Consider the following 15,827-nt stretch of genomic DNA (forward strand, 5'->3'; position numbering starts at 1 on the left):
AGCCCGACGCCCAAACTCAATTTTTTAACGTTCTTATTTGTGAACGCTCGGCACATGTTAACTCACTACCTTTAACGGGTGTTAAAGGCAGTTCCCCAGGTGACACCACGGGGAGGTCAGTGTCCACTTGAGATGAGAGAGGGACCAAGATAAATCCTGGACTTTACCATGTTAAAGCCGGTCAGGACCGTTCCTTGGTACCTTTCATCCCCTACGTCATCCAATGATGATGAACCCGCTAAAAAGGCGTATAAATACGGGCCGCATGGAGGTTCTCGCAGATATGGAAGGCCAAAGCTTCGTTGGAGCGAACAAGTGAAACAAGACATCATAAAGCTACATATACCAGATTGGGAAAATACAGCAGCAAACAGAGAGGATTGGAGATTTTTTCTTAGTTCGGCTTATGGAACAAATGTTCTGTAAAAGGCCAGCTAAGTAAGTAAACATTATAAGTTAATGCCAAGAAAGTTCTCCTTGAATGATCCCTTTTAATATTATTTTAACCGGAACGCTAAAAAATTTGATCAAAAATCCAAACTATAACCAAAGAAGGCTTTATAATAATGGGGGTTAGTGAGTTTGCTGGGTTAACATTAATTATGCTATGCTATGTAGAAATGTTTACAGCATAGCAGAGCACAGCAATCGTTTTTCGATTTCATGACTATGCTATGTGCTATGCTACTTTTATGTTCGTAGCATAGCACAGCAACAGTTTTCGTTTTTGTTTTTGAAAACAGCACAGCATAGCAATAGCATTCGTTTTTGATTTTGATGACTATGCTATGCTATGTGCTGTGAAGATTTCAGAAGCACAGCATAGACCTTGTGCTATGCTACGTTTATGTTCGCAGCATAGCACAGCAACAGTTTTCGATTTTGTTTTTGAAAACAGCACAGCATAGCAATAGCACTCGTTTTTATTTTTGATGCTGTGGCTATGTGCTATGCTGCGTCGCTTTCACAGCACCAGCATAGACCTGGTGTTGGGTTCCAAAGCCTTGTGGAGGAAACCCAAGGGCCTTTTTAAGCAAATGAAAGACTTGAGTTAGTGAGGTATATGAGCTTAAGTCTCCTTGACCGGCTCCATTAATTATCAAAACTTAACTGAAAACTTTTTGTACATTTTAAATTTCAATTTTGTACTATATGAAAACGGTTTTTATGTATCTAGAGAGGTTTACATATGTTAATTAATGAGTGAACAGGTTGTTCGATGTGCTCTTCTAGAGCTTTATATAAAAAATTAAAATAGTAAGTGAACAACAGAGAGGGAAAGTAAATAAAAGATCAATATATAAATATATCTGCACTCTTCTTGTAGATTGTTGGAATCTTGATATTTGGGGAAGGTTTCCACAATGGCCGCTGTTGAACTCGCTTCAACATACTCCCGCTCTATTTTGGCATATAAATAGGAGATTGCCCTTCGTGATGGGAGCAAGAACAGCCTTCCCATGGTCCGTAAATCACCCAGCCAAAGGTTGTAGATTGTGCTACTGGTGTGTAACTATTAGTGTTGATGACTTCTATTCTCTTGATGATTTCCCAAGATTTCTTGGTAAGGACGATGTCAACGATTTCCTCGTTGTGAAAATCTTCATGGGCAAGTAGAACGTAGCGGTCAAAGTAGGCACGTAGCCGAGTATCCCCAGTACGTTCGGGAGTTATTATATCCTCTGTTAGGCTTAACACATAGTCGTATTGTGGCGCTAGGCTTTTGATGAGGAAGCGACCGTAAGGGGCTCCTGCGGGGTCGAGGTGATGTTGGAACTCAGGAAATATATTTGCAGACGCCCAAGATATTTGAGAGTGCCGCGCCTTTTCGTATTACATTAGTTCATAGCCCTTGTAGCATACGGTGGCTCGAATCAATGGTTTGACGTTGACAGAGGCCGATTACATCGATATTGATTTTGGTACTGCGCCGGTCGACTCTGACTGGGCATGGGCACTTGATGGCGCTTTTCTTTCTTGTAGTGTTGCTGAAGCTCTCGGAACCGAAATGTGGGGTGGGGCTGGCAAACCTTGTGAATGTGGTAGAGATGGCGATTCTTTGGGTGATGGCAGACTTAACATTAAAGATTGTACGTTTAATTCGGTCATTTTGGGTGCATCCGGAATGGGAATGACTACAGTAGTGGTGATCTCTGAGCCATGGAGCATTGAATGGTGGTTGCCGCCGCTGTGACGACATTTAATGGGACTATAGCAACTCCCGATTGTGTGGGTGTGTGCGAGGCAGTTAATGCATAAGTTATGTTTTTGAACAGTGCGAAGTCGTAGTTGGGGGCTCACCATCATGAAAAATTTGCAGTATTTCAACTGATGGCTGCAGTCGCAAAGATGACACTTCACCATTGTGGCCTGAAAATAAAGAAGAAAATAAGTATATACGAATGATTATGTGGAGTTTTTGGGATTAAGTGAATCAGTGCGGTGTGGAAGTGTTTGGTTGAGTTTCGTGGGCTTGTATGGGTAAAAGGCATAATTTGACGATTGGTCTTGTAATTGTGCCGTTTTGTGTTAACAATTCGACTACTCGGACATTGTTATCCTTGCCATAGAATATTTTAGAGACGCCACCGAGGCGCCACTCTGTAGGCGGTAGGATATCATCCTTGGCGATAACGTAATCATTTACTTTTATATTGTTCTGCGTGGTTTTCCATGTGGTACGGCGTTGTAATTCGGCCGTTGTCGGAAAACATAAATCTATTAAAACATGCGTTGAATGCTTCAGTGGATAATTCAGAACATGTTTCCAGATGGACTGCCTACGTGCAGAAGCATACAAATACGACGGCATACCCTTTTATTAGTTTAGCATTTCGGATGTTAGAGGCACGTATATTAAATGGGCCTACGAAGTCTACGCCGGTGTATGTGAAGAGCAAGGAAAATTGGACCCTTTCCGCTGGTAATGCTGACATGATTTGATGTTCATATTTATGTTTGAAGATGGTACATGATCGGCAATTTCTGGTGCATTTTCGAATCAGATTTTTAATTCTAGGTATATAGAATCTTGTCGGATAGCTCGTAGCATAATGTGGTGCTCTGAATGTAGCAATATGTTATGTGTAAACTGGAGAAGAAGTTCGGCAAATTTCGGGTATAATAATGGGGTGTTTTTCTTCAAATTTCAGACCCGAGTTATTGAGCCTACCTCCAACACGAAGTGTCTTATTGTCATCCAAGAAGGGACTAATCGCGAGAATCCTACTCGATTTACTTAGGGGGCGATTCTCATCCAGGTGCATTCTTCCTTTGGCGAAGCTCTTTTGGTGTGTAAGGGATATAATTCGATATTTTACGAATTAAATTTCTTCGACCCGTAGTAGATTGTCTGGGTAGGTCATTTCTTTTTTGCATGACTTGACAAATCGAAAAACGTAACATATAGTTCGTAAGCATCTATTTAAGGAGGAGAATCGATCAATGATGTCTTCTACATTAACTTCTGTGTGAAATGTAATATCCTTCTTAGTCTCCAAATCAGTTGGTTCAAATGTTCTCGATTCAGGCCAAAATCTTATATCTTGAGTAAGCCAAGAGGGCCCTTGCCACCAAAGTGATTTAGATGATAATTCTTGCGGGAAGCATCCCCGTGATCCGAAATCAGCGGGATTATTGTCGCTTTTAACATATTTCCATTGATTGGTGCTTACTATGCTTAGGATTTCGCTTACTTTGTTGGCCACGAAGGTCTTAAGCGTTTGGGGAGGTTTCTGTAGCCAGCCGAGAACAATTGACGAATCTGTCCACGAGAAAAGATCGTAGTTGAAATTGAAATCTTGTGTGGTGGCTTGACTAACTTTGTGAGTAGAAGAGCTCCACATAATTCTTATTTTGGGATCGTCAACTTCGTAATGGGATTGACTGTACGGATATAAATTGTGGCGCAGTATGCCTTTTCAGACGCGTCGCTGAATCCGTGTATTTGAACGGCCGCCTATGGAGAATATCGAGTTATGTTGATATTTGAAACCAGTGGTAAATTTTGGGCAAATTCCTGCCATTTGGATAATATCTGCTGTGAAACGCGATTATCCCATCCGGATTTCTCTTCCCATAAGTCCTGCATGAGCATTTTTGCTATTATTATTGTGGGCCCTAGCCAACCTAGTGGATCGAACATTTTTGCGATTGCTGATAAAATTTTTCTTTTAGTTACAATTGACGACGTATCAATGTGTTCAACCGTGTAATAAAAACAGTCGGTTAGAGCGTTCCACTTTATCCGCAATGTTTTCATTAAACTATGGTCTTTAATCTTCAAGAAATCTTCGTTCAGAAGATCTTCTCGGGGCCAATTATCTAGAAGATTTTTGTTGTTTGCCGTCAGTATCCTGAGTGGAAATCCTGCGGAGGAAAGTCCTTGAAGAAGGTGAGTTTGTTTCATCTTTGTTTCTGCGAGAGAGTGGCCGCCAGACAAAATGTCGTCGACGTAGACTTCGTTTTCTAAAATACTGGAGGCCTTTGGGTAGCTAATTTTGCAGTCTTTGCTAAGTTGCAATAGAGTGCGGATGGGAAGAAAGGGAGCCGCGTTCACCCCAAATGTTACGGTTTTTAACTGAAACGTTTGGATAGACTCTGCGGGAGAGGGGAGGAATAAAATCCTTTGGAAGGGTTGGTCGTCTTTTTGTAGCCATATCTGGCGATACATTTTTTGCCACCGTTAAAATCAAACTTGTAAAGTTGCCAGTTTAGTAATACCTTAACGATATCTTGTTGCAATACCGGTCCGGAGTACAATACATCGTTCAAGGAGAAACCACTTCTGGATTTTTTTTGAGGCTTTGAAGACAACCCGTATCTTAGTTGTCTTACTTTCGGGGCGAACTACTGATGATTAACAGGAAAAAGCTTGATTGTTTCGAATTGTCATTTTCACAAGTGGAGATTGGAGTCATATGACCAAGTTGTATGTATTCACGAAGAACTTCCTCGTAGTCATTTTTTAAATCTGGGGTTTTGTTTAAAGTTTTTTCCATTTGACAATATTGAGCGACTGCCATATGCTTTGAGGGGCCTAGGAAGATGTCATTTGGATATTTTTTTCTGAATGGTAGTCGTACTACATATCGACCATCAGGTTGGCGAAAAGTCGTGTTTGTGTAGTATTCTTCACACCAAGTATCGCTTTCTAATTGTATTGAAGAAGTACCCACTTCTTCCAATTCCCAAAACTTTCTTAGTTGTGCTTGGAGAGCCATGTTGTCCGAGGTAGACACTAGTGTGGAAAAGGTCTTAACGGCCTGGCTTTCTGCACGACCAGACAAATACCAACCAAAGTGAGATTGCCGAGCTTCGATGCCTCTTCCAATATTTTCTAATATTCCTTTTTGGTTTATGGTAGGGAGGTAATCACTGCCTATGATTATGTCTATCGGACCGGTCTTATAAAAATGTGGATCTGCTAGTTTCACCTGTTGCACTTCTTCGAGAATTTTTGTTTTTATCGTCCGTGAGGGCAAAAGGTGAGCGAGATTCGACACCACTAAAGTTTTAATATTGATTTGGAAGTCGGAGATCTGTGAGTGTAAAAGTACGTTACATTTTCCTTTGGATCTGCTGACTACAGTGCCTCCAACGCCGGAAATTTGCGATTGATTATATTCAAGGGGAATGGAAAGCTTCTGCTGTATTCTTTTAGTTATGAAGCTTTTTTCGGAACCGGCGTCTAGAAGTGCCCGAACCGCAAAAAGTTCACCGCCATGTGAAAAGTTAACAACTGCCGTTGGGATTACTGTCGTTTCATTATTGGTGGAGAAGAAAGTGTACATTTTCTCAGAGGGGGTGGCTGTGCTCATGAAGGAATTTGGTGATGGAGTTTCTTCATCGTGTGGATCTAAATTGTCCTTGTTTGTGAAATACGAGTTTTTTACGTCTTCGGTTTTCTCGAAATGGAGCATTGTATGGTGTTTGCGGTTGCATATGTTGCATTTTCTATTACAGCCACACCTGGGCTTGAAATGTTTTTGGGAAAGACAATTTAGGCACCTCTTGCTCGACATTACGTTTTCGATCCTATCTTGCGGAGACAACGATTGAAAATATTTACACTGCATCAAGGTATGACTTTGGTTGCAGTGGTAGCAAAAATTTAAAATTTTATCCGAGTCATTTTGGGTGTGAAATGACTGAGATTTTGATCCGTGGTACTCTCTTGAAATTGGTTTTCTAAAGTCCAAAAACTTCTCCAACTTTTCTATTCTCTTCGACAGGAAACTATTCATTTCTTTCCACGTAGGAAGATCTTTGTGATTGTTTAATGAGTCTTCCCAGGCTCTCAAGGTGTCGTCGGGAATTTTTGAAGAGACCAAGTGGATCAGAATTGGATCCCAATTCTCTACGGGAATATCGTAGGATTTGAAAATTTCTAGGCTGTCGCTCACTGAGCTTAGAACATGCCTAATTGCCTTGGGGGTCTCGTTCGGCACGGATTGAATGCTAAAAAGCTTTTTCATTTGCTGGTTTATTAGTATTCTTCGGTTCTCATACCGGTTTTTAAGAGCGTCCCAAGCCAATTGGAAATTGGCGTCTACCAGTGCAAATTTTTTTACGATGTCGTATGCTTCCCCCCTTGTTTTACCTCGGAGGTGATATAGCTTTTGGGCAGAGGATAACTCTGGATATTTCCCTACAACAGCTACAAAGATGTCCCTGAATGCTGGCCCTTGAGAATAGCCTCCCTCGAAGGGTACGATGTAGCATGGCGGTAATTTTAAAGAATGAACATATTCCTTGCTTTCTGTTTCGACCCTAGGTTCCTTAGGAGTTTTCGAGCAAATCCACTTCATTATAGTTCCCTTACATAGTTGATAAGCTAAGCTAGTCTCTTCGTGCTTCTGACCATTCGCGCCATCGAAGTTCTGTTCCTCAGCCTCGAATTCTAAGACTAGAGCTTCATAACTTGCGAGTAAGAGACACCATCTCCTCTCGAGTTCCTTATCTTTGACCTCTAATATTTGGACGATTTCTCGAGTTCCAGTTTTTCAAACTGTTTACAAAAGTTGATTACCTGATGGTAATAGAAAAGAAACTTCCTTCTTGTGGCCATTATCTTGATAATTACTTAACTGTTCTCCCGTGGAGCAACCTTGCTCGTTCTATTTTGTAAAACAAATTTTAGTTTCTTTTGTTTTTTTTTCGCGTAGAAATTCTTAAGAATCCACCATGAACTTGATTGAAATTTTATTATTTTTGTCTTAAATTGTGTCTCTCTTTGCATACATTTCTCGTAGAAAAATTTGTTTTAAAAAGGAATTTCAAAAAATATATTTTTGATGTTGTTCATTTCCGAAAGAGTCTAACTTCAGAAAATAAAAAACGGATATGCCACGTAATTGTCCTTTAATATTTTATTTTACCCGTTTATACGATTATTTAAGAAATATCCTACGTTTGGGCGTTTTTGTTTTATTTCCCTTTCACCATTAAGTTTTTATGGTTTTGGCAACCCTATTACTTTATGTAGAATCAGTGTGTTGGAAAAAATAACGGATTATAATTCCGACCTTTCTTGCAATATTTTCTTGCACCTTAGGCCGTCATCAGACCATTTGCTTTTTCACATGTATGTCATCAGCTGTATTAGTATACCCAAAGTGACAACGTACATGTGAAAAAGTAGATGGTCTGACGGCCGCCTTAGCAGATTATGAAATCACAAAAAAAAAAAAGAAACTCACCCATATCATAAACAAAGAAAATAATAGACACCAAAAGCTTTCATTTTCGGTTCCTAACAGATGTCGCACAAGGTGATGTTGGGGCTAGTCGTCTGATTCACGGCAAACTGGGGCTAGTGAAATAACTCGACTTCGAAAACAATTTATTCGTTTTTTTACAATTTGGCGGCTATTTTTGTAAAATTTTCGACCTAATCGAGTACTCTGCAAGTCAAATTAACTAAATTGCCCTTTTCGGTTAATAATAACTTCATAATTGTTTATATTTTATACATATTACTTTGAGTGAAGAGAATAGCTTTTACTCAACCCGTAAACAACTGTCTACGACATCTATTGCTTCAATTTTTTTCAAACATTTGAGAAACATTTGTAGTCTATACGATTTATTAGTCTATGCCCATATTTCTCTGTCGTTTTATCATAGACAAAGAAAAGAATAGACACAAAAAGCTTTCATTTTCTGTTCCTAACAGATGTCGCACAAGGTGATGTTGGGGCTAGTCGTCTGACTCACGGCAAACTGGGGCTATGAGGAAACATGTCAAATATTTCCCCTGTTGAGGTTATTCCTTGTGTGGACTGTATTCGTTACTTCTATCTCCATGTAGGAGGCTCGTTGGTACACCTACTCCTAATTAAATTTAGGAGGCTCGAATGTACCATATCTTGGGTTCCAAAGCCTTGTGGAGGAAACCCAAGGGCGGATAAAGCCTTTTTAAGAAAATGAAAGACTTGAGTTAGTGAGGTATATGAGCTTAAGTCTCCTTGAACGGCTCCTTTAATTATCAAAACTTAACTAAAAACTTTTTGTACATTTTAAATTTCAATTTTGTACTATATAAAAACGGTTTTTATGTATCTAGAGAGGTTTACATATGAAAATTAATGAGTGAACAGGTAGTTCGATGTGCTCTTCTAGAGCTTTATATAAAAAAATTAAAATAGTAAGTGAACAATAGAGAGGGAAAGTAAATAAAAGATCAATATATAAATATATCTGCACTCTTCTTGTATATTGTTGGAATCTTGATATTTGGGGAAGGTTTCCACAATGGCCGCTGTTGAAGTCGCTTCAACAAGTAGTTTAGAAATTATTTGAATAAACATTCAGTTCCTTGTTATCTCTCAACGCGTGCGTTTTAATCTTAACAACATACCTTTGTTATAAATGGTATAAATAAAGGCAAACACTCCATTGCGCTTATTAAAGCACCCACCACAACAAAAGGAATAACAACCCATAACAAATATGAAAAGAAAACACAAATTAGTTTCCTCTCAAAAGATTGTGCCTGACCTAGCAAAAAAAGTCACTACCAAGTATTGACTTTATTCAGTAAATTTTGGCAGCAGTAACTACTTAAAAATTGACCGTAAAAGTCATTATTTTTACATGGGGATGTCATAGGGAGTAGAGTTGTGCCAAAGGAACTATATGGAACTATCTAGTTCACTTCGCAGTTCCAATGGCTCAAAATTTTTCTTTGAACAAACTGTGTATACTTAACACCACACGTTATATTTCATGATGTTACTCATACGTTTTGGAACTAGTACAAGGAACTAGATTACCCAACTTAATAGGGAGGAAGTACTTCCTTAAATATGTTTTTTAGTACATATATAACCACATACCGGTAGTCGAAAAAAGCTAAAAAGTATATGTTTTATTTTTACAACAGTTGAGGTGAAATTATATTCAAATTCAACACATCACTTTTTTGTTTTTTTCTTCTTTCATTTCGCTTCCTGCTCCTTTTGAACACACGAACTTCTGATATAGAGCCCAAACACACTACACACTACGCCACTCGTACGAACAGTAAGGGTTGTTTAAACACATCCACGCACATCAACATTTCTTCGTAATTTTGTAAACAAAAAACTCCCATGCCTACGGTAAGCTTTGAGCATACAACCCTAGGTTTTGTAGTCGGACACACTAGCTCTGTACCACCGTACTTTTTACTAAGTGAGGAAGTAATTACATATGTGTAAAGCAGTATATATGTACTACCTGATAATGCGGAGTGTAATGAGCGCTCAGTACTCGGTAATTCATGAAGTAATGCTGGGATTTAACTCAACTATCAAAACTATCAAAACCCACAGAAGAAGAAATAAATAAAAACAATAATCTCGTGGTGTAAATACAAAAGCAATACAAAGATAAAATCATTCCATCATACAAACAAAACTCAACAAAATTGTTTTTTCACCACCGCATCGAATATCGTGAGAAGAAAATTAAATTGTCGAAGAGAATAATAAGTTCAGTAGACAACAACTATTGTTGGATATGACAAAAATAATTGATAAGAAGAAAAGATAAGATATAAAAACGGTTCGAAATGTTCCCGTTACATTGAAAAATTTTGCCACAAAATTCTTCTGTGTCTGTCATACCAAATTTTAAGCGTTTTATATTTCCTGAAAATGGTTAAGCAAATATTCACGGCAATAACGTCAAAAGTGTGTGTTTGGTGTGTAAAAGTTAATGTAAAACAACAAGAGCTTTCATTTTCTTCCTCTAAATGATATTGTTTAAAAGCCGTGACTATACTTCATACTCGCCTGTAATCTCGGGTAGCAGTGATGAAACAGCGAGCGTTTAACCATCGACTAGTGTCGACATCAGAAAGTGTAATAAAGTAAAAGCTTTCTCTAGGACTTGTAAAACAGAATAATTTCAAAATAATGCCGTTGCAGTGAAATGTTTCATGACAACTATTGTCGTCATCTGTATCGCCAAATTTTAACCACTTTGTCAATAATTTGGTCGATCGTACAATGAAAGCATAATTCAGTCAAATAAAGATACAGTTTGACAAGTATTTGTTTTCAAACTGAGAAAACGAACACTTTTCATGCATTAATTACTAAAACATGACAAATAGTTGTGATAAAAATGTCGTTTTTTTTTTTGCAAAAATTAGTTAGTCGGCTTATTTAAGACCAAAATGAATGGATAAATAAAAACTTAACCCGCTTAGTTCAACAATAATAACCAAGAGAATAATTAACATGTAATGCAAGGTGCCAAGAAAATGTTTTCAAAATGTAATTGAGGTTCCAAAATACCCCATGTTTTCGGTAAATACTTAAAAATCATGACATTTTATGAATTTTATTCTTAACAAGGATTAGTTGCTAACAAGTATCAACGATATTAGGCATGGAATATCCCCACTAAGAGGGTTACCATATGGACCAGGGGGGTACCAGATCATATTACATGTAAACGATGTCCTATAGGTCTCAAACCGGGAATATCTGAAAACTAAGACATTTTATGAGTATTTTTAGTTCACCAGGATGGACTTCCATCAATTACAATAAATATTGCCTACAGAATAGCTCGATCAGGAGGGTTGCCAGATCGACTAAAAAAGTACCAGGTCTTATTAACAGTGAAAGGGACCAACTAGGCCCACAACCACAGCCTACAAGTGGTTCATTCAACTCAAATTTTATTAAGAGATAAGAATATTTCAAGAAACAGTCGAAAATAGCCCATTTGGAGACTAATATTCCTTAGAAATTTGTGGGGTACAGATTTCTACAATTTTCGCAAATGCGTACTATGACCTACTGGAGACATTTCGTGCACTGTGTAGTAATACTGTGACAAAAATTTCTAAGTGACGGGGAAATAATGCTACAGTGTTACCATGGTATACCAACAAAGCCAAAAAAACTTACGGGAATTCCTCATTCTGGCTGTTAATAGATAAAATTGGATGTATATAGCAAGCTCAGTAAAATTCAGCAATATTCTCCATATGCATTACTAACCGATTTTTGTACTTCTTGGTTATATTTTGGTTTTTTTTAGTGAATATACTTATCCCTAAATTAAATTTCAGTTAAATAAACCACTTTTAAGATCTAACTGTGGGCCTAGGAGGTCCAGTTTACTGTTATTAAGACCTGGTACATTTTTAGTCGATCTGGCAACTCTCCTGATCGAGTTCTGCTGTAGGTAATATTCATTGTAATTGATGTCATACCATCTTGGTAAACCAAAATACTCATAAAACGTCTTAGTTTTTAGATATCCTCTGCTTGAGATTTATAGGACATTGTTTACATGCAATATGATCTGATACCCCCTAGGTCCATATGGTAACCCTCTTAGTGGGGATATCCCATGCCTAATATTGCTGATACTTGTTAGCAACTAATCCTTGTTAACCCTTTCGGCCCCGAACTTTTCTCCTCGCATTAGTAGTTACTTTAAAAACACAGAATTAAAGTATAAGTCAAAACTAAGACATAACATAAATTGGTGGGCGTTACCCCACCTATTTCGGAAGATACAGTACATTTTATCTAAAATTTATTTGCTCATTATTTTGTGCAATTATGTAAATATAAATGTTATAATCGTATAGAAGTATTCCTCTGACCTTACTTTTGAAGAATCAAAACTAAAGTTTAACATAAAGCTCATACATTTTGATTTAGAAACGATTTAAATAATTTGGACTGTACACATCGATTTTTGACATGCCGTGATTTTCCAGACTTCACACTGAATAATGCATCGTAGTTCTGTTGATCGGGATACAACCGGCACTTTTTTATAATTTTTGCATTCTTAGCACTACAATTAGCCAAAGCAATGTGTTCATTGAGGAAAAATTCCGTTAGTTTTAAATAAAACGACGTTAAAATCGAAGTTGCTTAGAAGCAACGTTGGGGCCGAAAGGGTTAAGAATGAAATTCATAAAATGTCATGATTTTTAAGCATTTACCGAAAACATGGGGTATTTTGGAACCTTAATTACATTTTGAAAACATTTTCTTGGCACCTTGCATTACATGGTTATTATTCTTTTGGTTACTATTGTTGAACTAAGCGGGTTAATTTTTTATTTATCCATTCAATTTGGTCTTAAGTAAGTCGACCAACTAATTTTTGCAAAAAACCCGACATTTTTATCACAACTATTTGTAATTTTTTAGTAATTAATGCATGAAAAGTGTTCGTTTTCTCAGTTTGAAAACAATTACTTGTCAAACTGTATTAGGATATCCAGGAGCCTAGTTCTACTAAACAATATGCACAATAGATTTATATATAAATAAATCTCATCGAATGTACCAAAAATACTTATTCAAAATAAATGCTGATTTCCTGGAACACAGGAAATTCACTGCACTCCAAAACCAAAGCAACACGAACCCGTGAAATTTTTTTTTTCCTTTTGTATCACAGTGTAATTATAGGGTTTGGGTGGTTAACACTGCACCCTTTTTTCGACTTTCAACAGTTTTATTTTGAGCTTTACTGGGAAGTCTATTCTCTGAAACCAATGCGAATCTTCTTCTGGCCTCTGAAGCAAATTTGTAGATAAGGAAAAGAATAAAATATTTGGAGAAATAGTGAACTCATAAAACTAAATTTATTGCCTTAAATTATAAAAAATATATACAAATTCCATTATTTGTATACATTTTGCACCATGTCTCCAAAACTGTTAAATTTGTCTTAGGTTCTGTTTCACTATGTCGAAAGAAAATGATTGCGAACGAAAAACACTTAAACTTTGGTTTTCATGGCAATATTGGCTTTGTGTTTGCTTTAAAACATATACAAAATTTAAAAATCATACACGAGTTTAGTTGGTCTTCTTTCGTTTTCATTTTCGACGTAGCGAAACAGGCTGTTAATATTTTCTTTTGGAAAAATATTCGCTAGAATGTAATTAATACACATCTCCTCAGAACATGTCATCGGAAAATATAATGGAATGAAAACTTCAACTATTAAATATTTAACACGTTGTTGTTGTAAACAAAATAATTTCGAAATATTCCCGCTACATTGCAACAACAATTTATACTAAGTCCATATTTAGATTAGGCAATTTTCCTTGCGGCAATTGTCAGTTTGTATGTGATAGAGGGTGTTGAGAGGCAAAGGGTTACCATATGCCTCACCTCTCTCTCCATCAAACTGACAATTGCAGCAAGGAAAATTGCATAATTTAAATATGGAATTAACTAAGCCCACTTGATTGTTTTGTTTGTTGTAAAAAAAATTATTGGGATTTAAAATACAAATAAACTCAAATCGCAATAATATAAAATCTATTATGTTTGTTGTCAAAAGTTGTTAACAGAACTCTGAATGGCCGACCCATCGTATCTGCCATACCAAAATTCCGTTTTATAGTTCTTGAAAATGTTTAAGCAAATATTCACAGCAATAACATAGACAAAGAAAATAATATACACCAGAAGCTTTCATTTTCTGTTCCTAACAGATGTCGCACAAGGTGATGTTGGGGCTAGTCGTCTGACTCACGGCTAGCATAGACAAAGAAAAGAATAGCCACAAAAAGCTTTCATTTTCTGTTCCTAACAGATGTCGCACAAGGTGATGTTGGGGCTAGTCGTCTGACTCACGGCAAACTGGGGCTAGTGAAATAACTCGACTTCGAAAACAATTCATTCGTTTTTTTACAATTTGGCGGCTATTTTTGTAAAATGTTAGACCTAATCGAGTACTCTACAAGTCAATTAAACTAAATTGTAAACAACTGTCTACGACATCTATTGCTTAAAATTTTTTCGAACATAAGAGCTGAGAAATTCATTAGTCTATGATAAAAGGCATTTATGAAAATAGAAGTGAATGAGATACTAGAATATGTTTTATTAATATTTAGAGAACCGCTACAACATATTTAGATAATAAGTGGTTACAGTAATAAAACACAGAATTTTAACCTGAACATTAAAGGGTCGCCAATTACTTTTTTAATGCGTTTCAAGCGAAAAAAAACTTAATATTATATAAAAAGTGAAATGCAGTTTAACTTTTAACATAAGGAAATAATCTTCGGTTTGGCGATTTAGGTAGAAAAAAGGTATTCCAAAAGCAAAACCCGTCAATTAAAAAAGACATTCTGATCTGTAAATTGATCCCAAATGCGTTACCAAAAGTGGTTAAATAATAGAAATATACAAAAAGGTGCCCAGATATGCCAATTTGTGGAATTTTATTTTCAATGCAGATATCAGCCTTTTTAAAAAATTTACTTATGTTGAAACTGAGGTATGGGGTATTGTAACTCATTTTTTTATTTTATTGAAATGGTAAAAACAATTTATGGAAATTGTCGTGATATCTCTGCTTCTGTTGGACATATTATAAGAGGAGTACTTGATAACAAGACCATCTGAGCTTGAAATGATTACCAAATATTCTGGCATTAATCAAAATATCAGAGTTATTGCAAAATGCGCTAAGCTACCCCAATTTTAATATTCGGAAGTATTTATTTCAATGACAAACATCTCTGCGTCTTTTCTTTTTCTCTTCGACAAAGCGTTCAATCTGTACCAAGTACTTTGTCGACAGTAGTCAAATATAAAATTACTAGCAAAGTGCCCGCTACTTCGTATGCGGAAAGGATATAAAAGCAAATAAACAATATATAAAGGGTGTTTTTTATAGAGGTATATAACTTTAAGTTGCCATAACTTTTCAATATGGCGACCGATTTACCAGCTGTCAAGTGATTTATTCACAGTTTGGTTTGCCAATTCATCATGAAAAGACTCACGCCTGAACAAGACTCACGCCTGCCAATAGCTCGTGCCACAATAGATTTATTGAAAGACACGTTTGGAGACCTCATAATTTCACGTTTCGGACCTGTGAATTGACCTCCAAGATCTTTTGATTTAACACCGCTAGACTACTTTCTGTGGGGCTATGTAAAGGCCATTGGAATACAACATTCGCCGTGTTATTGTCGATATACGACCACAAATGCTGGAAGAAAAATCATCGAAAATTGGACGTCCAGATTGGACTACATCCGCGCCAGCCCCGGCGGTCATATTTAAATGATTATCTTTCGTTGTTTTATTGCAACTTAACGTCTATACCTCTATAAAAAACACACTTTAATATAAAAGTAGCGAACACTGAAAGTTTTGTTGCACTAATACCAATTTTAGTCAATATTTATTATTATTTTTGTACTATAATAAAATATTTCAAAAAGATCAGCCGTATCTCATCCTTACACATTAACAGCGACCAACGCTGCACATCAACACTGCCCTAAACACTTCCCTAAATCCCTATACCCAACAACAAATTGT

The sequence above is a fragment of the Musca autumnalis genome, unplaced genomic scaffold (assembly GCF_047663935.1).
Source record: "Musca autumnalis isolate F117 unplaced genomic scaffold, ASM4766393v1 scaffold_5, whole genome shotgun sequence".
Lineage (NCBI taxonomy): Eukaryota > Metazoa > Arthropoda > Insecta > Diptera > Muscidae > Musca > Musca autumnalis.